The sequence below is a fragment of the Crotalus tigris genome, unplaced genomic scaffold (assembly GCF_016545835.1).
Source record: "Crotalus tigris isolate CLP2741 ecotype Arizona unplaced genomic scaffold, ASM1654583v1 scf7180000024366.3429058, whole genome shotgun sequence".
NCBI lineage: Eukaryota > Metazoa > Chordata > Lepidosauria > Squamata > Viperidae > Crotalus > Crotalus tigris.
In genome coordinates, this window is record NW_024100535.1 from 1250905 (window position 1) to 1274250 (window position 23346).

Consider the following 23346-nt stretch of genomic DNA (forward strand, 5'->3'; position numbering starts at 1 on the left):
GTAATCAACTAGGGCAAATTAGCTTCCAAGCCCAGATATGATCAGCTACATACTGCCTTCTGCTGAAATCACAATTATTATTAATTTGAACCCAAATAAACTAACCTAAGAACGTATTCAGAAGATAGATATTCAGATAAACAGACAAATATATTATATAAACTTTATATGTTGGAAATATAACGGATTAAGTCATTCTTTAGGATTACATATTTTATGCATGCATCATAGATGGCAGTAAAAAGATGCCCACATCACAATTATGTTAATTGTGCCTGGGGAAAACCTTTGGGAAACTCTTAAATTGGGAGGAGCTTCCATACCTGGAAACAAGTTTCCTTCAAAGGTTATCAGGTGAGTTACTCTAAACTCATTTCCATAATGTGTTTAGTTTTAATTTCTGCTACAAAGATATTTTTACAGACTTGATCAAGATATTGGCATGTGATTAATTGCTAAAAAGATCTATGAAAGCATGGAAAGCAAGTCTTAAGATGTGTTGCTACTTGAAATGATTCAGCAGCAGATGGTGATTTTGTTTAGCACTTCTGATGCTGAGAACTTTTGAAGAAAGAGAAAATTTAGCTAGCATAATTAGCATGTTACTGACATAAAGTATTCATTACCAAAACCAGGGACAGTTCCAAGGGACAATACTTCACCTAACATGGAAAAAAATACCCTCAACAATCAATATATTTTGACAGGAAAAATCTACATTAGTAGTAACCTTTTAAACCTCCAAAATATTTAATAAAGCAAATATTTCGACAAGTTAACCCAACTGAATCTTCAGGCATGGTGGCTGGAAAAATACAGGTTTGAGGACAATGCCAGAGTCAACATTCAGATCACTTGGTTCCATTCCGTTGATGCGTTAGGGAAGAATGGGGACAGAGAGGAGACATGTCTCCTGCTCAGGACTGCTTGGAGGTGTATTCCATTGGAGAGGAGAAACCATGAATGGAGCAGTTTGGAGAGGACAGGAAAGAACATTCCTCTAGTGAAGACCTAAGATAAAGTGCTCCTAGTTGAAGTGAGAAAAGGAAGGGAGACCACAGACACCATATGACCTTTATTGTAAGTAGGTGGTAGGGTAGATTGTTTGAATGGAAGAGGTGTGTAAGAGTTGCTGAGCTATTGTTGTTGTTGTTGACTGATTGGGACTAGAGAGAGTGGGAAGGATAGCTAGTGAGTTGCAACTGACCTTGGATGTCTGGGAACAGCAGAATAGATAATCTAAGAGGTAAAAATGGAGGGAATGTAACATAAATATATATCGACATAAATATCTCTGAAATCTCCCAAAATATCCTCAGATTTGTTTGCCAAGGAAGCTATGGCATTTCTATTCTTACACCTATTGGCAGGACTCCCATTTCCAAGAAACATCACAAAAAAGATTCTTTGGTGTAATTATGGCCTCCAGAAATGTGGTCATTGAAGCAAAGATCTAGCTAGCATTAGAAAAAAAAACAAAGGAATTTTTTAAAAAGTAGAAGTATCTTTTGTGAAAAGATATCTGGAATTTACTAGTACCTTGTTGATGCACGAGAAAAAAATTAGAGGTGTTTTTCCCAAAACAATTGCCTTGAATTATGGATGTACAATGCAACTATCCCTTCTCCTCACACAATTTTCATCATATTTTTTTCCTCATCTTCTGGAATGTGCATGTGTTCCTGTGTGCACATATTTGTGTAATCTTTACCTACATAACACATGAAACTGAAGATATTAATTTTATAAATGGGTATTGTAATGTATTGGCCACAATTGTTTTAAATCACTTGATTAATATCTGACCTATATTGCTGTATTGTTTAACAGTTGCTGTTACTGAAAGCCACGCTGGGGACATAGCTGCTGAGACAGCAGCTGACAAAATGGTGAGTCGTGTGCTAAACTGGGTACACACAGGATGGTTGGACAAATGTCCAGGGCCAGAATTTCAGAGTTTAGGAGAAAAGATGAGCTTTCAGCTCATAAGGGGTGCATCCTTTGGGGAAGTAGGGTCACAGTCCCGAGCTCTTTAAGGCCCAGGGTCCTAGAGTCTCTGCACCAGGGTCATCCGGGAATAGTCCAGATGAAGGCACTTGTGAGGAGCTACTTTTGGTGGCCAGGGCTAGATAAAGCCATCGAGGCCCAAGTACAGGTTGCTACACGTGCCAGCAATCCAGACCGGAGATGCCGCAAGCCCTTGTCCACCGATGGAAGCATACACACACACCATGGTCAAGAATCCACATCGATTTTGTCAGGCCATTTCAGGGACAGCTGTTTCTAATAGTGGTAGATAGTCATTCTAAATGGTTAGAGGTCGCACCAGTCCCTACTATGACTACTGCCAGGACCATCCAGGAAGTGCGCAGAATCTTTGCAACATACAGACTTCCAAATGTGTTAGTCTCAGACAATGGAGCTCAGTTTACCGCTTATGAATTCCAGTCTTTCCTCAGGTCAATTCTAATACGGCACGCTACATTGGCTCCCTTTCACCCAGTCTCGAATAGCCAAGCGGAACACATGGTCTGCACAACCAAGGAATCACTAAAACGGATTGTCACAGGGGATTGGCACCACAGACTGGCAGATTTTCTACCCTGCCAACACACAACTCCCTGTACTGCCACAGGCAAAAGCCCTGCCGAACTCAGATGGGGCCAACGTTTGATCACCAAGCTGGACAGGCTGCACCCCAACCAGGTTGCCTTGGACTCTGCTCAGCCAAAGGCACCTCGGAATTTGCAAGTGGGTGACCAGGTTTGGACCTGAAATTATGGGCAAGGGGCTTTGTGGGTGGCAGCTGTGGTTGTTAAGGTGTCAGGACCACTCTCTTATGAGATGATCCTGACACTCTTACTCAAGAAGACGGGGAAAAGGCCGTAGGAGAGCTTCCCCCGGACAGACAGTATCCGATGAACAGGATCGGCAAACTGCGCTGAGGGACAACCCTACAGACTTTGCTGCACGATTGGACTTTGGTATGGGCCGATCGGGACTGGCCAGCCAAAGGGACCTGAGTCAACCTGACTTCACTGGACCTCAGAGTCCTGGTCTAACCAGGCAGGCAGGCGAGCACCCGGGAGACCCCTGCAACCCCTAGACATTCAAAACAGTCAAGAAGGCCGCCTAAATATCTGCAGGACTATGTCCAGCAATTGAGAGTTTGAGTCATCTAGGGGGAAGGGGTGTAGTGTATTGGATACAACTGTTTTAAATCACCTGCTTAATGTCTGACCTACATTGCTGTATTGTTTAACAATTGCTGTTACTGAAAGTAAGACTGGCTGTCTCCAAGCTGATAATGAGGTTTGGGTGGGAAACTGTAACTTTAAACCTATTGGTTGCCACCTAGAGGCTAACTGTATAAATAGCTATGCAACAGCCATTAGGGCTGCTTCTGTTGCTGTTTGAACACTCTGCCTCATTCAATGCCTAAAGAACCAAAGATATAACAGGTATTTTATTTTATAAAAAGTAATATTAATCTATAGTTACTTATTCAAAAATATTTTTGTCTTGGTCTTGCCCTTTTATGGACTATGCTTCTGTGTACACCTAAGTATAATACAACTTTACATTCACTGGAAGAGAAATCTTTGGGATTGATCTTAGTTGAAGCCGGAAATTCTAGGCTGAGGAGGTGGAAAGAGTGCAGAAAAGAGCAACAAGAATGATTAGGGTGCTGGAAGCTAAAACATATGAAGAACAGATGCAGGAACTGTGTATATCTTGTCTAGCAAAAAGGAGAGATATGATAGCAGCATTCCAATATTTCAGTGGCTCCTACAAAGATGAAGGGGTCAAACTATTTTCCAAAGCACCAAAAGGCAAGACAAAAAACAGTGGATGGAAATTAACCAAGAAGAGAAGCAACCTAAAACTAAGGAAAATTTTCCTAATAGTGAGAGCAATCAACCAATGAAATAGATTGCCTTCAGAAATTGTGAGTGCTCCATTACTGGAAACTTTCAAAAAGAGACTGGACAGCCATTTGTCTGAAATGGTATAAAGTCTCCTGCTTGACCTCCTAGGTACCTTCCAATTCTATTATTCTATGATTCTATGAGGTAGGGAAGCTAGGCACTGCCTAATTTTTTTCTCATTAAGGAAGTTGTTTTAAATGCAGCTTGTGTAGCTTTTAGCTAAATATCGTGGAAGATACAGTAACTGTCACTTTCCAGTGATATAAATTTCCTATCAAATTGAGCCCTATCATGGCCTTCGGATTCAAAAATCAACTGCTCTGATTTCATACATAAACACAAACCATCAGTATATTTTATTAATGAGTTTATTAATAGAAAGTCATTACTAAGCAACTTATAACACATCTCAAGTGACATAAATCAATTTTTTTAAATCAACATAAATCTTTTTTCTCCCTCAAATCTTCAATCCTTTGTCACATAAACATACCTATTAGAAATGAACTAGATATTTGCACCACTAACATATGTAGTATCCTATAAAATTATTTTCATTTTAAAAAGCACAGTTTGAAAACTGAATGGCCTGTGGTATGCTTCATGGGTAATTTCTAATAATAATAATGAGGGTGCACCATCTGTATTAAGTTAATATATTATTAATGTGTTGTCTCCATTTTAATATTCTTTTGTAAACCCTTGGGAATAACATGCAGATTTTGACATGCTCTATAGGACGGAAATACATAAAGACATAAATAAATAAAAAATCTCTGAGGTAATCACACCAATTTGTACACAACTGTGATGCAGCTGGGCTGACTGTTTCTGTTGTCCAGCTTTTCAAGGCATTGCTTGATGGATTATAAATCTACAGGAGCATCTACACAATTACTGTTGTAAGGCACAAAAAGCTTACGTACAATTGATGATATTTGGATGAGCAACCACCAAGAAATATTGGGGTTGCAGACTGTAAAACTAGGGAGGAAAAAGCCCATCTGTATTCTTGCCAAGGAAACTAGCAAACACATCTATCAACTCAGCAGAGTTGAGAACAATTCAAAGGACATGGAATCTTTACTTTACAATATGGCATTTGTGAGGAGAAATTGGGGTTTCATTTTATTGACCCAAATAAAACATTTTGTAATGGCAGGTATCAAGTCTAAGAAGCTTCTTCATAGATTTGGATTCTTAGGAGCCCTGTTGGCGCAGTGGTTAGAAGACAGTACTGCAGGCTAATTCTGCTGACTGCCAGGCTGCCAGCAGTTCAAATCTCACTGGCTCAAGGTTGATTCAGCCTCTAATCCTTCCAAAGTCAGTAAAATAAGGACCCAGATTGTTGGGGGCAATCTGCTGACCATTTAGAGAGGGCTGTAAAGCACAATGAAGCGGTATAAAATCTAAATGCTATTGCTATTCCAGTTTGCTCAGTCTGCACCTATCTTTCAAGGGTTAGGGTTATACACTGTATGCAAAGACATAATGAACCAGAATCAGAATCACACCTGACCATCCTTCTGATGCTCGACACGTTTTGTAGTGATGTCAAAGCAATTTGTGTAGGACTCTTTTTTTCCACTTGTTCTTCTGGCATGGTTCAGACTCATAACTCTTTCCAACTGTTTGTAAACAACTACAAATTGAACAATATGGCTAATCTCCTAAGATTCAAATGATTCTGCCTTAAAGCTTATAAACAGGTTCAGACTTTCTTTAGTCTTATGAATCATGTACACCATGCACCTTTTCTCAATAAAGATGTAAACATCAGATTAATAATACTTTTCCTAGTAAGAGAACTGCTATCATTCATCTATTCTGCCATTCATCATCCTGCCGAATTCATGATTTGTCCCAAGTAAATTTAAGCCATAAGGCTAATATGCTTGATATTGAATACTTCTAGCCACTGAATGTTAATAATTCAGCTCTGATTTTCACAAATCATACTTCAAACATTCAAATTAGCCTACTCTCTTGCTACAGTCAAGGTAACACTTTTGCACCAATGGTGTACTTTATATCGATATGTGCATCTTAGTGGCTTTTAGATTGAATGTAAGGCCTTAAACCTTTGCAGGAGGACTTAGAAACCTATTGTGAGCTTCTGACATCATTAATGCTTTCAAGATGGGCAGCTGTATAAATGTTTTAAATAAAATAAAATCAGGAATCTCCCTTGACTGATGATAAACCATCTCTTATCTCTTATTAGGACCTGTTCTCAAAAGGCCAACAGATTAAAATCATTCGTGTGTGAGAAAAGAAAATAGGCTGAGGAAAAAGAAGGCAGAAACCAAAAGAGCAGAAACTGAAAGCAAAGGAAGGATATAGAAATGGGAAAAAGTATCTCATAACTCCATAACTGTTGGCTAGCGGGAACAATTCCTTCCTTCCTTCCTTCCTTCCTTCCTTCCTTCCTTCCTTCCTTCCTTCCTTCCTTCCTTCCTTCCTTCCTTCCTTCCTTCCTTCCTTCCTTCCTTGATTTTATCATCTCTGGAACAACCTGTGGAATGCACACCTAGCAGTTTGTGATTAACAGTTACTGTGTCTAATATTTATGACAGCTCTGAATACAGTAATGATAGATTTACAGAGTACAGTTCAACATATGCATCTGGTCCCCCATTTCACAACAAATAAAATCTCTGCCAGATTGGCCTCCTAAGCTTTTGGAACTCTTGTACATGTTATTAAAGTAGCAGGAAATCTATTTGGAAGAAAACATCTTCAGGATTGCTAACACTTTGCCAAACCTATTGATTTTCTGTCTTGTAACTTTACATAGCATGGCTTGGGTGGAAAGTACGACCTGATTGTGACACAAAGCTCAACAGTTCTCCATTCTCAGTGCTCTCAGAACAGTTGGTACATTTTTGGGCAAGGAAGGTAGAAAGGTAATCACCATATTTCCAATGTACAACTTTATAGTTCTTACTTTGAAGAACAATAAAAACTCCTTTCTTTGCTTTCACAGCTGGTTACATTTCTGATGTATTTTCAGTGAAGTGTTGTCCTGCCCATGCAGATTGTATGGCTGACTTTTCACGTGGGACAAGCAGAAATTTACTCAATGAATAGATCAAGAAAGATTACTTTGTTTCACAGGTATCCTCAATCAATAACTCACGGTTGCAGCAAAGGTTCATCCAGGAATACAATGGTAATTTGGATCCATTTCATAGGTAAAAGATTAATGGATTTCTCCATCCTGCATACAAGTTACATGGGCACGGAGCTCCCAGCCTGGCGGCTGAGGATCCATGCAGAGAGATAATACAAAGGCACAAAGGCACGTAACAGGATGTGCTGCAATAACTGTTAACTCCTCCCACTGACTAGATAAGCTATAGCATAGACTAATGACTGAACTACATTACCCATAAGCCATCTCTTAAGGAAACAGAGTTTAACCCTTTAAATCATGGTTCTCAACCTGTGGGTTGCGACCCCTTTGGGGGTTGAGCGACTCTTTCATAGGGGTCGCCTATGACCATCGGAAAACACATATTTCCAATGGTCTTAGGAACCGAGACACCGCTCCTCTCATGGCAATTGCACAAGGAAATTTGCACAGAGGAGATTTTGTTACACACAGTTTTCACAACTAGAAAACCCATGAGGAGCAAACTCTGGAAAGTTGCTGCTTTGCTGCTTTCCTCGCGTATTGCACAACCGGCGGGATTTAAGGGCGTTCACCATCCGCTCTCTCCCTCCCCATGTTCTTTCCTACTTGGAAAGTGTCTGCTAAAAATCCGCTAGTTTTTTCTGCTCTGCACTCCAGCCGGCAAAAAGGTAAAGTCTGAAAAAGCTGGCAATTGTCAGTGTGGTGTTTAAGACACCGCTTACCACCTTAAGAAGGTCCTGGGACTCTACAGAAAGTCGGATGCGCCACTTTTTCCTCCGATGGGTGGAGAGAGTTTTTGGGAGAGAAAAAAAAGCTCATCTCTAGGAAATGAGTAAACTAGAAAAAAAATCATAGTAACTCTACCTTCGTAGCTAAAAGCAACAGGTGTGTAGGATGCTCGGAGAAAAGGGAAGTGCTTCAGACAGAGGTTTTGATCATAACTGGCACGAAAAGAAGCCTGAAACCTGGCTTGAAAAAGCAGATAAAGAGATTTCTGTTGGTCCTTGTTTAGTCAAATAAAATGTTTGTTGCGTGATGCAGTAAGTACAGCATTTACTCCTCTGCCACAGAAAATAACTTTTCATTTAAGATATTAGTTTTTCTTTTCTTTTGGACATCTACTTTGTCTCTGAAAATGCAAGCTGCAAAGTGGAGTCTGCTGGTTGCATTTACTTTCTAAAGAGTATGCAACCCCATCCCCCCCACTGCTGTCTTTTTCGCTGCTAAAGATAGGAGTCACTTTTGCGCTTTTTTCTGCCCTCCCCCCCTTCCTTCCGCTCACAGCCCTTGAATGTAGCTAAATGAAGAGGAGGAAAGAATGGACGTACACCCTTCTCAGAGCAGATTGGGGATCACTCTGTATTCAGGGGGAAAAGTTTCAAATTTGCCCCGGTTTTTTCCATAGTCCAAAAAAAGGACCGGCGAGAACGAGTTACAGAATAGGGAACGGAAGAGGAAAGGCCCTTCAAACTTTATGAAAAATTGAGGTACTTTTAAAAAACAAAAAATGATTTCCCATACTGCACTTTCCTCCTTCTAGATGAGAAAGAAGCAATCTCAACCTTCGCACTGACGTTGGCTTTTTACGCATACTGTCGCAAAATGTAGCAATATAGTTTACTGTTGTTATATAAAGACTGTTACCCATGCTACACCATGCTTCAAAACAAAATTTCATTTATTTGTAATTAGAAATAAATATTTCACAATATATAATTACATATTGTTTTTGTAATTTATCACTATGCTTTAATTATGTTCAATTTGCAACAATGAAAATACATCCTGCATATCAGATATTTACATTACGATTAATAACAGTAGCAAAATTACAGTTACAAAGTAGCAATGAAAATAATTTTATGGTTGGGGGTCACCACATGAGGAACTGTATTAAAGGGTCGCGGAATTAGGAAGGTTGAGAACCACTGCTTTAAATGCTAAACGTTCTAACATACAGTTCTCTCAATGATACAATATTAACTCTATAAATGCTAAACACAATAACACAGTTCTCAAGTATATGCTCTGGCAATATGGTTACATACTGGTCCAGCACAAGTGTCTTTCTTTTCCTAGATTCACTTAAACTCACTAGTTAGACAGCACTGCATGGGGAAAATCACTAAGCGCAGCAGGAAAGGTGGTGCCAACTTTCAAACAAGCTAAAAGAATGTTAATTATACATATTTCATCTACTGGGTAATAACAAATATTGATAAGTCAATAATAATACAGAAAAAGGAAGTTCTCCTAATCGTCCACTTCATTAAAAAGAAACCATCACAAAGCCCTAAAAATGCCAGCATGAGGTTCAAATGTTGGATAAATCATTTTGAAAGTAGATTATTTCTAGAAAATTAACTAAAAAGTTAGTTTAAGTTGGAACACAATATAACTGGAAAGTATGAAATTTAAACAACATATTGTATCTCTCACTGCTGTTTATACAAATGATTATATATAGTCTCATTTAAAATATGCATTGCAACATTTAAAACATTTCAGTGATTTTATTTTGGTTTTGCAGAGACTTTGTACATCTGCACTAAACTTTTAGTAACTTTTAGTTTACATAACCAGCTAAAATGTGAGAATTAGAATCCAACATTTCACTTATCAATTAATATCAATTAGTACAGAATATTTCTGACCTGGTTCTGAAAATGTGTGCTAAGCCCTTTTGCAAAATGGCTAATTGTTGAAATTGCTCCTTCACAAAATTTTTCATTTGCCCAAATACTATCTCCCACTTGTGCGCCCCCCTCCCCAAAGCATTCTTTCTATTCTTATTTAAGTTTGCCCTTTTCCTGGGCGTACTTGCAAACAGAGAACCGTCCATCATTTTTATTGCCTAAGGAACCTCATGAAGTCTGTCTGGGGACCTGAAAGCATTAATGGAAATTACTGCTTTTCAATATGTCAGCTTCGTTTTCTTTCAATTTCACGGAAAAGTTGACAGAACAGAAAAGCAACTGAATATAGTGACAAAGGTATAGAATAACAGAGCTTCAATTGCCATTTTCTACATACCACATTAGTCCTTGGCCCAGCAGTCTGGGGGTAAGATGGTACACTAGTGGAATAGGGTTGTTATAGTCCACATGGTATCCTTTACATTTATCAACCTGAGATGAAGGGATAAAGTAGCAATAGCAATAGCACTTAAACTTATATACCACTTCATAGTGCTTTACAGCCCTCTCTAAGCAATTTACAGAGTCACCATATTGCCCCAACAATCTGGGCCCTCAATTTTACCAACCTCAGAAGGATGGAAGGCTGAGTCAACCTTGAGCCAGTGAGAATTGAACTGCTGGCAGTTGGCAGAATTAGCCTGCAATACCGCATTCTAAGCATTGCACCACACCATAGCTTTTATCCAAAATCCAAGAAACTTCTAAACATAGTACTCTTCTTTAGATATGGTTTCTTCCTAAAAATGAAGGCCAGTAGCTTATTAAAATAAGATAGTTTCACACAACCTCTTTGGGATTTTCAAAGATTATAAAATGTATTTGTTTTGTTTTATTTTATAGCAATAAATAACTGGTCTAGTGGTTAAAACACTGGCCTAAGAATAGGGAGAGGGGGATCCAAATTTTAGTTAAGCACTGAAATCAATTGGATGACTTTGGACCAATCACTCTGTCCTAGGAAAAAGGAAATGATAAACCACTCCTGAAAATGTTGCTAAGAAATCTGCAGGAATTAGTGCAGGCAATTGCCAAGAGTCAAGGCTGATACAAAGGAAATAAATCAGAGGGGAAAAAAATCTCTTATTTTCTGAGTACTGAAGCATTCCCTCAAGTAAATTGGCATCTCTAAATAGGCATTTCCTGAGAAACTACCTGAATTAACTATTTGTGTGACCAATAACCCAGTCCTCTTGTTTAGGTACATATTTAACACATCAGAGCTAAAAGCACGTGCATTATACATGTGAAGGGATGAATTATTCTGAAATCCAGTGATGTCATAAACAGTTGCCTAAATTATCACAGACCCAGAGACAACTTATGAATGACCCAATAACTATCTTTGAGATATCAGAAGCTATTAAAAAAAGGAAATCAGGTAACGCTCCAGGCCCAGATGGCCTTACAAGCCAATATTCTAAGTGTTTTGAGGATGAACTTCTGCAGCCACTAAAGGAAATGTTACAAAGGGGAAAGATACGTCAAATGTGGGTGGAAGCAAATATTGTGTTGTTACCGAAGGAAGGCCAAGATACTACAAAGACAAAGAATTACAGACCAATTTCATTATTAAATAAAGACTATAAAATCTTTGCTGCAGTTTTGGCAGAAAGACTAAAGAAGTTCTTACAAGAATATATACATGAAGACCAATTTGGCTTACTGCCGTGTCACACGACATGTTGTGACGTATCATGACTTTTTCCCCCTTGCTGGAACTGGTGTGGGCACAGCTTCCACATGATACATCCGCCCGCAGGCTGGCAGTTTGACATCTCTGAACTAAGGGATAATGTGAGGACTGTCTTGAATATTATTGAATATTTACAATATCATAATGAGAAACAGGCAGTTCTAATATTTTTAGATGCAGAGAAGGCCTTTGACAATCTAAATTGAGTATTTATGTTTAAAGTGTTGGAAGAAATGGACTTTGGAGAGAATTTTATTCAAGGAGGTAAAGCTATTTATTCATCATAGCAAGCAAAAATTGTCATTAATGGTGACTTAACTAATTCATGTGAAATTCAAAAGGACACGAGACAAGGATGTCCCTTGTGTCCTCTGCTGTTTACCTTGGTATTGGAAGTTTTGAATAGAGATATTAGGCCAGATGAGAAAATAATGGGTATAAACATCAAGAAAGAAGCTTATAAATTGAGGGCATTTGCTGATGATCTGGTTATATTCCTACAAGATCCAAAAAATAATAAAGAATATTTGATGAGGAAGTTAAATGAATTTGGAGCCTTAGCAGGTTTTATAATAAATAAAAAGAAAACAACAATGTTGACTAAGAATATGCCATCTTAGGATAATGATATATTAATTAAAAAGTGAGGTTTTACGGTTGAGAAAAAAATGGAGTTTGTGGGATATGTTGACAAATACAAATATAAAATTGTTTCAAAGTAACTACGTGCCTCTTTGGAATGATATTAAAAAGGACTTACAAAGATGGGACAAACTCATTTATCACTATTGGATAGAATCTCTGTAATTAAGATGAATGTTTTACCAAAGATTTTTCTGTTCCAGACATTACCAATACTTGCAACTGATGCTCCATTTAAACAATGGCAAAGGGACATTTCCAAGTTCATATGGCAAGGGAAAAAAACAAGAATTAGATATAAGCCATGGGTGTCAAACTGGCGGCCCACGGACCAGATGCATCATGCACAGGCCATGCCCACCCCGGCTCCGCAAAGGCAAAATACATCACATGATGCGATTGAGTCTGATACCTGTGATATAAGCTATTGCAACATACTAAGGAAAGAGGCGGTTTGGGTTTACCAGATTTGAAATTGTACTTTGACACATGCTGTCTGGCCTGGCTAAAAGAGTGAGTGAACCTTCAGAATAAGAGGCTACTTGATTTGGAGGGTCATACATTAAGGTTTGGATGGCACGGTTATTTATGGTATGAAAAAGTTAAAGTTAATGTTGATTTTAACAATCATTTTGTTAGACATGCCATACTAAGAGTTTTGAATAAATACAAAACAAGATTCTCCACAAAGTTGCCTCTTTGGGTGTCCACGCAGGAAGCCTTATTTTAGAAAAGAAGCCGGACTGGTGGACTTAGGGTAAAATAAGACTTTTCAACTCTGGTGATCCTACCCTCAAACTAAGGGAAGAGTTAGAATCAGAGGTCTATGTTTGTCACTGGTTTACATATCAACATCTGAAAGAAAGATTTAAACTATATAAAAAGAATTTGACTTTGTTAAAAATGAATTGGAAATCTTATTGTGTGGTAGTGATGAACATATTATCGCTAAGGTTTATAAAATGTTATTGAAACTGAATTTGGAAAGTGAACATGTAAAACATTGTAAGATTCAGTGGGCAAGGAACTTTGGATATGATGTGATGCTGGAACAACGGGACAATATGTGGACAAAAAGCTTAAAATTCACATTAAATTATAATTTAAAAGAAAAATGTTATAAGATGATGTACCAGATAAGTAATCTAGAATGTATAAAGGTATTTCAAATGAATGTTGGAAATGTAAGTGTAAAGAAGGGACCTTTTATCACTTATGGTGGACATGCGATAAAGAAAGAAATTTTGGAGTAGGATTCATATTCTAATAGAGAAAATTCTTAAAGTAAAGATAAAGATGAAACTAGAAACTTTTCTTCTGGACTTAAGGGGAAAAGGCTTGAAAAATAAATGGAACTTTGATCTTATACAGTATATATCAACAGCAGAAAGACTATTGTAAGCACAAAAATGGAAGGTCATTTCAATTCTCACTATGGAAAAATGGCTACAGAAGCTGATGGAGTCAGCAGAGATGGTTAAATTAACTGTTTTGATTAAAGGAAAGAATATAAGTACTTTTGTTTCTACATGGAGACCGCTTCTGGATTTTGTGCTTGAGGTGGAAAAAAAATGAAACTTTGATTTTGGGTTTTACTGATTAGATTGATCTGTTGTTTTGGAAATGGCTAGTTCTTATTACTATCAAAAAGTAAAAAGTGGAGGTTCGATGTCAATACTTTCATCTACTGCAGAGCTGAGGAATTCTGGGAGTTGAAGTCCACAAGTCATAAAAAGGCCAAGTTTGAAGACCCCTGATCTACTGCAATCTACTGCAATGCTTTTTCTTCTTTTTCTTTTCCCTCCCCATTGTGTCCTACTAGTTGCTTTTATATTTTTGTATTTTATTCTATAATCTAATAAAATGTTACAAACTGGGGGGGGAACACATGGGAGCTAAAAGCATGTTCATTGTACATGTGAAGGGATGAATTCTTCTGAAGTCCAGTGATCCCATAAACAAAGTATACATCATAGTATAAACAAAGTATACATTCTGTACCCTGAATACTTTGCTAATTTACATTAGATCAAGCAGCCAGCCCTAAAGTTAAAAAAAAAGTATTAGCTTCTGTATGGTTACAAATTTAAAATATGCCTGATCAATAACAGAGCTGGAGAGAGAAGAACATATTAACAGAGACCAGCATGTTATCTTCTCATTCACACAATATGAAGGAGCGATAAAGCTGATTTCAGTGCTGTATATTATGACAGCTGCTGGCCACTTACATTAAAGGGAGAAGAGAAAATATCAACAGAGCTTATTTTAGTTTTCAATATGTGTATGCTAATGATAATTAGTGACCCTTGTTTCAGAAGATTTGATGGGCAATAAAAAGTTATGTTCCATAAAACTATATTAAACCTTTCTAAATATATAATGCAGAAGACAATAAATTCAATGATAACTGAGACACTATCTAGTTTGCTAGACTGCTAGAAATAAACAACATAAATTATTCAAAGTGCATAAAAACTATCCTAATATTTTCTTTAGAATGCACCAGTTTTGTTTGGAGTCTCTGTGTGTTATTCTACAAATAATCCTTTTTCCACTCTTTACAACTTGGAAACATCTATGGAAAATAAACAACCTTTTCTCTGTTTTGCAACGGGTTTAAATATTTAGCTTTCCTTCCTTTTGCAGATATTTATTTAGTACAGAATGACATTTCCATTTTTCCATCCAAGAAATATGGCCGTAATTCCCAAGTACGTTTTTTGTTTCTGGAAACAAGCATGTTTAAACCAACAGAAGTTAACTTTTGTGTAAACTTGTTTAGGATTGCTCTGCATAAGAAATAGCTTGTTTATAATTCTATAGCCATCTGGAACATCACTGGTATTCTGTGTTGAAATTTATAGTTTTGCAAACAATTGTAGGAATCCTTCATGTATCTAGAAAAGTATAATCCTCCAAATTAAAATAAGCATGAAGTCAATAAATTATAAATTAAACATCCTGCAGGCCATGCTGATTTAAACAACGTGCATACTTGTGGAAAGGCAGCTAACATTAGTTGTAAATGCTGGAGATAACACAGCAATCTACAAAAGCTTCAGCAATGAACCATTATCATAATCATTTTTCAGTACTCTTCAGTAATGAATGCATTAAAAACAAGTGAGAACCCTTCCAGTCAATTTGCTCATATTCCCTGCCAAATACCTGATCAATTCAGGAGACAAGAGAATGGCCAGAGGTTTAGAAATAACAGTCAAGAGAAGCTGCCCAGGGAGATTCTCGGCATCTGTCAACTTGTCTCACTCTAGCTAAAGGTAAAGTTGGTCTACTCTACAATGTGGAGTAGCCGTCTAGGCTTTTCTCCAGTCCAAATTTTCTGATGTCAATTATTTTACAGGCATACAAAAAGTGTTTTTAACATTGCGGGTGAATTTTAACTGGAACAAAAAACAAAAATCAATTCAGTTTTTATCAGTTCCTAGACTGATAAAGATTCTGGAGATTATTATACAAATAGCCAACTGCAAAGTTCCCCATCATCAGTAAAGAGACCTACCTCCTGGCTGGATCATAGCAAATCCCTGCCTTATTGTACACAGGAGCCGTATTGTTCCAAAATCGGGGGAAATCCTGTTGCTGCAGTTCTTATAGCCCAGTCATCTCAATCAATCTTACTAGAGAGAAGTCTGTGAAAATCTTGATTGGAGAATAACTTTCAATGTTAGGCAGCTGTCAAAGAGTTTGACAGTTTCCTTCAGGCCGAGCCAATTATACATTGCAGCATGGCACACACATGAAACTTTGTCAAGCCACTTATATATTCCAGCTTTTGTCTTAGTTGTTCCGGCTAAAAATGACAATGATAACAAGGAGGAAGGGCAGCCACCACTATGGAACTGAAGATCTTTTTGACAGACTGGAACAGGGTCATTCCTCCTGGAAAGTCAAGCTGCCACTTAACATTAAGAGTTAATGAAGACATGAGTAAGGCATTTGTCCCTGCAGATTCAAGGTCAGACTTATGATAAGACAGAGTGATAAAGGTGCCTCAGGTGCCTTCATGATCATCTTTCCTGACCATTCCACTCTGTTGGAAGGCAAAGTGAAACATGATGCACAATCCCTCTACACTGAGCTATTTCCTCAATAATGATGGAGAATACTACCTCATTACCAATGTTGTGTCAAGCTTCTGTACATGGACCTAGGAAGGTTTCCAATCTGTTTTATCAAGAGCTTAGAAACAATTGTTCTGTCTTGCAAAACCTGGTAGGGGAAAAAAATGAAACAACACATACAGTCCAAACTCCTAAGTTTTTCACAGGTGCACATTGGTAGAGCTGGAGATCTTCGGATGTGCTAAATGCAGTGGACTATTGCTTTGCAGCCTTAAATAAACATCATACATTTTCAGCTACATTCCCTTCTATTGACTTTACCTCGCATAAAGATTGTTAGCAGGATGTTCAAATTAAAACAAGAGCTAATAGAGAACTGAACCATGATGATGGTTTATGCAGCCCCTTGTTTTATAAATCTTCACATTGATTAATGGCTTGTGTTATCAACAGTTCTCTTGATCATGCTTTACCATTTAATTTACAATATTGAATGATGTGGATCCTTTTAGAGTAATAAGAGGTAAAAAAAACAGAGGGCAAAGACAGAAAACAACTATAAATTATCCATTTTAAAAGGACCAGGCTTTTCAATGCACAAATAATTACATTTCCAAAAGGGTGAGGATTTCAGCTGGAAGTTATTTAATCAGTTAAACAAGCTGGAGAATTATTCTGAATAATAAAGAATTATTACCAGCAGCAAAGCAAACTCAAAACATATACTAATAGATCTATAACCAGCCTCACAGATAGCAATTACCATATTGGTTACAAAGTGCCCAAAATGCCATAGCTGCATTACTACAAATCACAAACTAGAGCACTAAATTCTCACAAATATCTTACTCCATTTTAGTCATTTATTGCTTTGTGCACCAGCAATGCTAATTAGCTAAATTCATTTAATAATCAAAACAAATGCCCAATTTAATGAGTGCATATTATTTTTGTCCAGCTCAGGGACACAATAAAACACTATTATTTAGTCAAACAGGGTTGAATGTTTTGAAGACCACCTAATCACCTTTTTTTCCACCACAGAGTTTAAAGACATTGGTCACATGGGCATTTAAAATGTCATTTTGTCTGAAAGTAACCAGTGCCAGGTGCTTTGAGAGGATTAGTTAAATAGAGAGCTGGCATGTCTTTCTCATTTCATCAGCTTGTCAGCAATATAATAGCAGGACCTGACTTGAGACTCTTGGTGTGCACAATACTGCCAGCTCAAACACTTGTATGAAAACTGCATAGGTGAATGAGAGGCGAGGGTAACACTGAAAACCCAAAGTAGCTAGTCCTTGATTTATCACCACAATTAGGAGCAGAAATTCTACTGCTAAGCAAGGCAGGTGTTAAGTGAGCAACAACTGAATTTTATCACCTTTTTGCCATAGTTGTTAAGCAAATTACTGCAGTTTTTTTTCCCTAAATATATTTTATTTGTTAGAGGGTAAAATACAAAGTACAAAACAAATAGGACACAGTAGGGAGGAAAAGGGGAAAGAAAAGTGAGAGGGAGAAGAGAAAAGGGGGGGGGGAAGTCATTGACTTCCGATTTCCTCTGTTGCAGTAGAACAGTGGTCTCCAAACTTGGCAACGTTAAGACTTGTGGACTTCAACTCCCAGAATTTCTCAGCAAGCCAGGGCTGGCTGAGGAATTCTGGGAGTTGAAGTCCATAAGTCTTAACATTGCCAAGTTTGAAGACCACTGCAGGAGAAGGAATCATTAACATCGAGCCTCAGCTTTTTACTTTTCCATAATAGTATAAACTAGCCATTTCCAAAACAACAAATCAAGCTAATCAGTAAAACCTAAAATCAAAGTTTCATTTTTTTTCCCACCTGAAGCACAAAATCCAGAAGGGGTCTCCATGTAGAAACAAAAATACTTATATTCTTTAATCAAAACAGTCAATTTAGCCACCTCTGCCAACTCCCATCAGCTTCTGTAGCCATTTGTCCATAGTGGGAATTGAAATGTCCTTCCATTTTTGTGCTTACAATAGTCTAAGTGAGCCACAACCCCAATTTTATCACGTTTTTGCCAGGGTTATTAAGCGAATCACTGCAGTTGCTAAGTGAATTGTGTAATTGTTAAATGGATCCAGCTAATTTTGGCTGTCATAAGCCAACAGGGGAGATTTCAAATTGAGGTCACATGACCCCGGGATGTGGCAGCCGTCGTAAATACATGCCAGCTACCAACTACTCAGATTTGGACCACGTGATCACAGGGATGCTGCAAGTGTGAGGACTAGTCATAAGTCATTTTTTGCAGTATTGTAACTCTGAATAGTCACTTAAACAAATGGTTTTAAGCAATGGTGGGATTCAAATATGTGAACAACTGGTTCTCTGTGTGGATGCCGTTTCCAGAAGTCCATTCTGGGCCTGGGCAATAAAAAGTTAGCTACCGGTTCTGCCAAAGGGGTGCAAACTGGCTGAATCCCAGCACTGGTTGTAAGTCAAGGACTATATATACCTAAAAATCTCTCCCCCCCCCAAAGGAGGAGCATCCAATATCAGTAACATAATGAGTAACCCAAAGCTAATCTTCAAAACTATCTTCTGTTTTCTTGCTGCAAAAATCCAAGATGAGTACCGGTCCCTTAGTAGATTTTTATGTGTATTCCTCAGTAAATCAGAACTCTTTTTATTTTTAATGCTTTTTAAATGTTCTTATGAATATGAATAAAACACATCTTCCCTATGCTTCTGTGGAAAAACTGTTTGGGAGATTAGAAATCACCATCTAGGCCAGTTTTGCATTATTCAAAGCGTCATAAACCATTTCAAAGTCATTCCAATCTGAAAAAAAAGTCCATGTAGGCCCTATTTTATCATTTTGCTACCATTTTTTTTTAAAATTTACTATATATTCAACCTATTTAAAGGCCACTTTTCAGTTTCTATTCTCAGGGCAGCTTATGTATTAACAGTATTCCTTTAATTTTTTTTACCTAGATGTTTGGCTGGAGCTATGATGATGTAACATGGCTGCTTTCTCTTTCATAGGATCTGCCCTTTGGAGCTCCATCTTCCCTGAGATTCACCTGCCCTCCACCTTCTTTGTGCTTAAAAGAACCTCAATTTGGTTCTTCTTCCGACCCTTGGGTTAGTGGTGAGTCCTCTGTACGTATCCCCCCCCCCAAGAATAGTTGTTTTTTGTTGTTGTTCTGATTGTGCACTCCCCAGAGCCATTGTACAGTTGGGTGGTCTTGCAGATTTAATAACATAAAACATATAAAATGAGCAATGATATGATTTGCCTAAATTATGCAAGTTGCAACATAATTCAAATGACATAGGTTTGAATAGCAACCATTTGCAAATATAATGATAACAAATGTTATTCCTTTATTAAATTAATTCGCCACCCATCTCTCTGTCAAGAGATAGTAGTAATGGTAGTAAACAGTAGTAAAAAAATATTTTTCAACCAATGCACACACTTATACCCAAATTTCTGCACCTGACAACTATGCATGCTGGAGTGAAAGCAATGCTGGTATTGTTGCACGACAGAACTTTGTCTAAATGAAACAGCAGCAACCTGCAATCTTCACAACATCTCCATCTCCATCCCCATCCCCATCCCCATCTTCTTCTTTCTCTCCCTCTCTCACAATTATTTAGTTCATTTAGAAACCATTTTGCTGTAACTTACTAGTAGTAAGTAACACCTAACATATGCACAATGATGTTGTATACATTTCTTGCTTTATGTATTGGTATTTGAGAATGACCTTGAGGGATAAGGGGAAGAAATACTGGCAAGGAAACAGTCAAACAAGGAAAAAGGGAGCCCCCCAGTAGCTTAATGCAGGTAGTCCTCAACTTACGAGCACAATTGAGCCCAAAATTTCTATTGTTAAGTGAGACATTTGTTAAGAGAGTTTTGCACCATTTAATGACTTTTCTTGCCACAGTTGTTAAGTGAATGACTGCAGTTGATAAGTTAGTAATCTGATTGTTAAATGAATGTGGCTTCTGGTTGTAACTCTGAAAAATGGTCATAAGTCATATTTTTCAGTGCTGTTATAACGTTGAACGTTCACTAAATGAACTGTTGTAAGTCAAGGATTACCTGTAGTCAGAGGAAGAAACTTAGGAAGAGCCCACTCAAGTTGATCAGTGGTTAAAAATAGAGGAGGGATACTTGACATTTCCGGTTTGCAAGAATCTCTGAATGTGGTCTTAGATGTTAGCTTATCTAGTTTTCTTGAAAGAGTTGACAATAATCTTCTTCCTCTAACTATTAAGCCAGAGGGGTTGTCACAGAGAAGACGGGGTTGACTTTTTCTCCAAAGCACCAGAGGGCAGACAAGAAGTAATGGGTGGAAAGTTGTTAAAAAGACATCCAATTAAAAGTAAGGAAAAAAATTCTGACAATTAGAACGATTAATCAGTGAAATAGCTTGCCTTCCCAGAGTTGTGGGTGCTCCATCACTGGAGGTTTTCAAAAATAGATTGGGCAACCATTTGGTTGTGATAGTATAAGGTCTCCTGCCTTATAGAAGACCTCTGAGGTCCCTTTCAGCCCTATGATGCTATGTTGTAAACCACTGGGAACTCTCCTCCTCTCCTGATTGTTTCCTAGATAGCATCTCTTCCCATATTCTTCCTCAAGGTCATTCTCATATAATATTACACCTCCCTTCCAGTCTCTGCAGAAGCCCATGATGATTTTCAAGGGCTCGCAAAAACTTTGTGCAACCAACTTCTGAGAGTTTTCCCCCCACAGGGAATAAAGAGATCAGTCTATTTACCCATCTCTACCACTGAAATGAAGAATTTACTTTGTGCTCTGACCACGATGATTTAAGGAGATTGTGCTTGCAATTGGTGACTTCCGAGAGCGTTATTAATAATACATGGTTCCATCTCTCATTTTCATGATATCCAGGTAAGAGAATGGAAATGTTGAACCAGTGCCATTTCCTACTAATGGTATGGATGAGAGCCAGAAAACTGGAAAAGTTAAAATTGCTGATTATTTTGTCCAACGGCATGACATGCAAATGGTTCTGGAAGGAATGATACTTTGCCTAAAAAATCAATTTCATAACTTGGTGGTATTACTAGATCTCTTTATCAGTGTGTCTTCTAAGGCATTAAACACTTTTACCAACTTAGGCTAGTGCACCAGTTATGGTTCTAATTGCATAGAAATAGCCTTGTTGGCATTAATTCATGTTTGGTAATGTATCAGTTACATAAATTAATGCACTAGACATGAAGTTATCTCTGAAGATAGTCTGGAAACATCAATTATTATTGCAAAATAGTAGTAGTATACTGACTAGAACTAGCTTATAAACATATTGTACTAATCTTATAACTTCACAAGTTCTATCAGTTTATTTCTGGTTCCATTTCAAAATACTGTACTAGTATTAACTTATAAAATCTTTTGTGGTTGGAGGATCTTCAGCTTATCCAAAGTTTCTTCTGAATATTTTTAGTAGTGGTTAAAACCAGTTTAGTAGTGATACATACTCAGGTATCCCAGTGACTTCAATGGGCCTTACATTTGGGAAAATATACTAATGAGTAATGCATTGGAATATTACATCAGCATTAATAAAATGATTTTCATCCAGCATCAAAAAATATAAAGATTATTGCTATGTTAGCCTCCTTGAGAAAAGCATTTTATAACTACAGGCTCAGAGAATGCCCTTGACATCCTTGTATAGGTGAATGGGATCTGTGGGGAATATTGTTTTTTATTTATTGTAAATTTAATTTCATCTTAATTTCATGGATCTTCTATTTCTACCAGAACATGAAAAACTAAAGAGCTATTTTCTATCAATTTGGAAGATATTCCCTTTTTAAAAAAATTATCTCAAATCTTGGTTGTCCTTTTTCTTCTTCTTTTTTGATTTAATAAATCTCTATCCTTGTAGAGCATAAGGAATGGCCTTGAAGGATAGAAGGAAGAGTTGCTACTATGGCAACAGTCAGTAAAGCAGGGCTTGAGCCTACTAGGTCAAGGAAATAACTTCAGAAAACTTCTCAGGCAAGGCCATTCCTAATTTACCTGACAATAAAGAGAAAAGGGGAGAAGCACATTCAAACTTGTAAGATTCTGTTACTATAGCTGTTCCACTGAAAGTAATCCTGACCTATACAGATAGTCCTTGACTTACAACCATTCGTTTAGTAGCTATTTGAAGTTACAACCACACTGAAATAAGTGACTTATGATCATTTTTCACACTTACGACCGTTACAACGTCCCCATGGTGATGTGATCAAAATTGGGATACTTGGCAACTGGCATGTATTTATGACAGTTTCGCTGTCCCACAATCATGTGATCACCATTTGTAGCCTTGACAGCTGCCCTTCCAACAAGCAAAGTCAATGGCGGAAGCTAGATTCGCTTAACAACCAAATGATTCATTAAACAACTGCAATGATTCATTTATCAAAGGTGGCAAAAGTCGTAAAATGGGCACACTTAATAACTGCCCTGTTTAGCAATGGAAAATTTAGGCTCAGTTCTGGTCATAAGTCAAGGACTACATCTATGGCCTATGATCCTTATGCTATACTATCATGCAACTCACTTCGGCATTGTTGCAAAGCCATCAGCTGTACAAATAACCAAGGTACAAAATGTCAAGCTGCAGCTAATTGAAAAGTTGGGATAGAATTTGCCTCAACCCAAAGCAGCACAGCAGCCTGTAATGTAACTCATGGGAACTTGCCAGTAAAATCTGAAGAAGACCACAACCAATTCCAGCATCTCAATATAAACGTTTTATGGTGAACAGATCAGTGGAGTTTCCCACAGATTGCATCAAGGTGACTTTTGTAATACGTTACATTAAAAAGGAAAAGAACAGCATATTTGCATTTCATTCCCTTGGCCCAGAGTCAGATTTCTCTGGGGATACAGAAGGGGGAACTGAGGTTGATGGGATAAGTGATACAGAGGGCATAGAGGGAACGGTCTTGAAGAACAGGAGGAAGAACTGCTATGTGAACCAGGCCAAGAAAGTAATTTGAGAAAATGTTTGAGACAAGATCCTCCCTATTTGACTCTAATATAAAGTGAGGGGTGGAGAATGACACTTAGATTGCAAGATTCTGCTACTATAGCTGTTACAAGAAAATTGATCTATGTAGCATATATATTTTGCTACAG

General features: G+C 37.7%; 1 protein-coding gene across 4 annotated transcripts in view; it reads right to left on the bottom strand.

Annotated features, from left to right (window-relative positions):
• Positions 1-23346, bottom strand: part of PRKG1 (protein kinase cGMP-dependent 1) — a 1362786-nt gene that overhangs the window by 971273 nt on the left and 368167 nt on the right. The gene's annotated exons all lie outside the window — the stretch shown is intronic.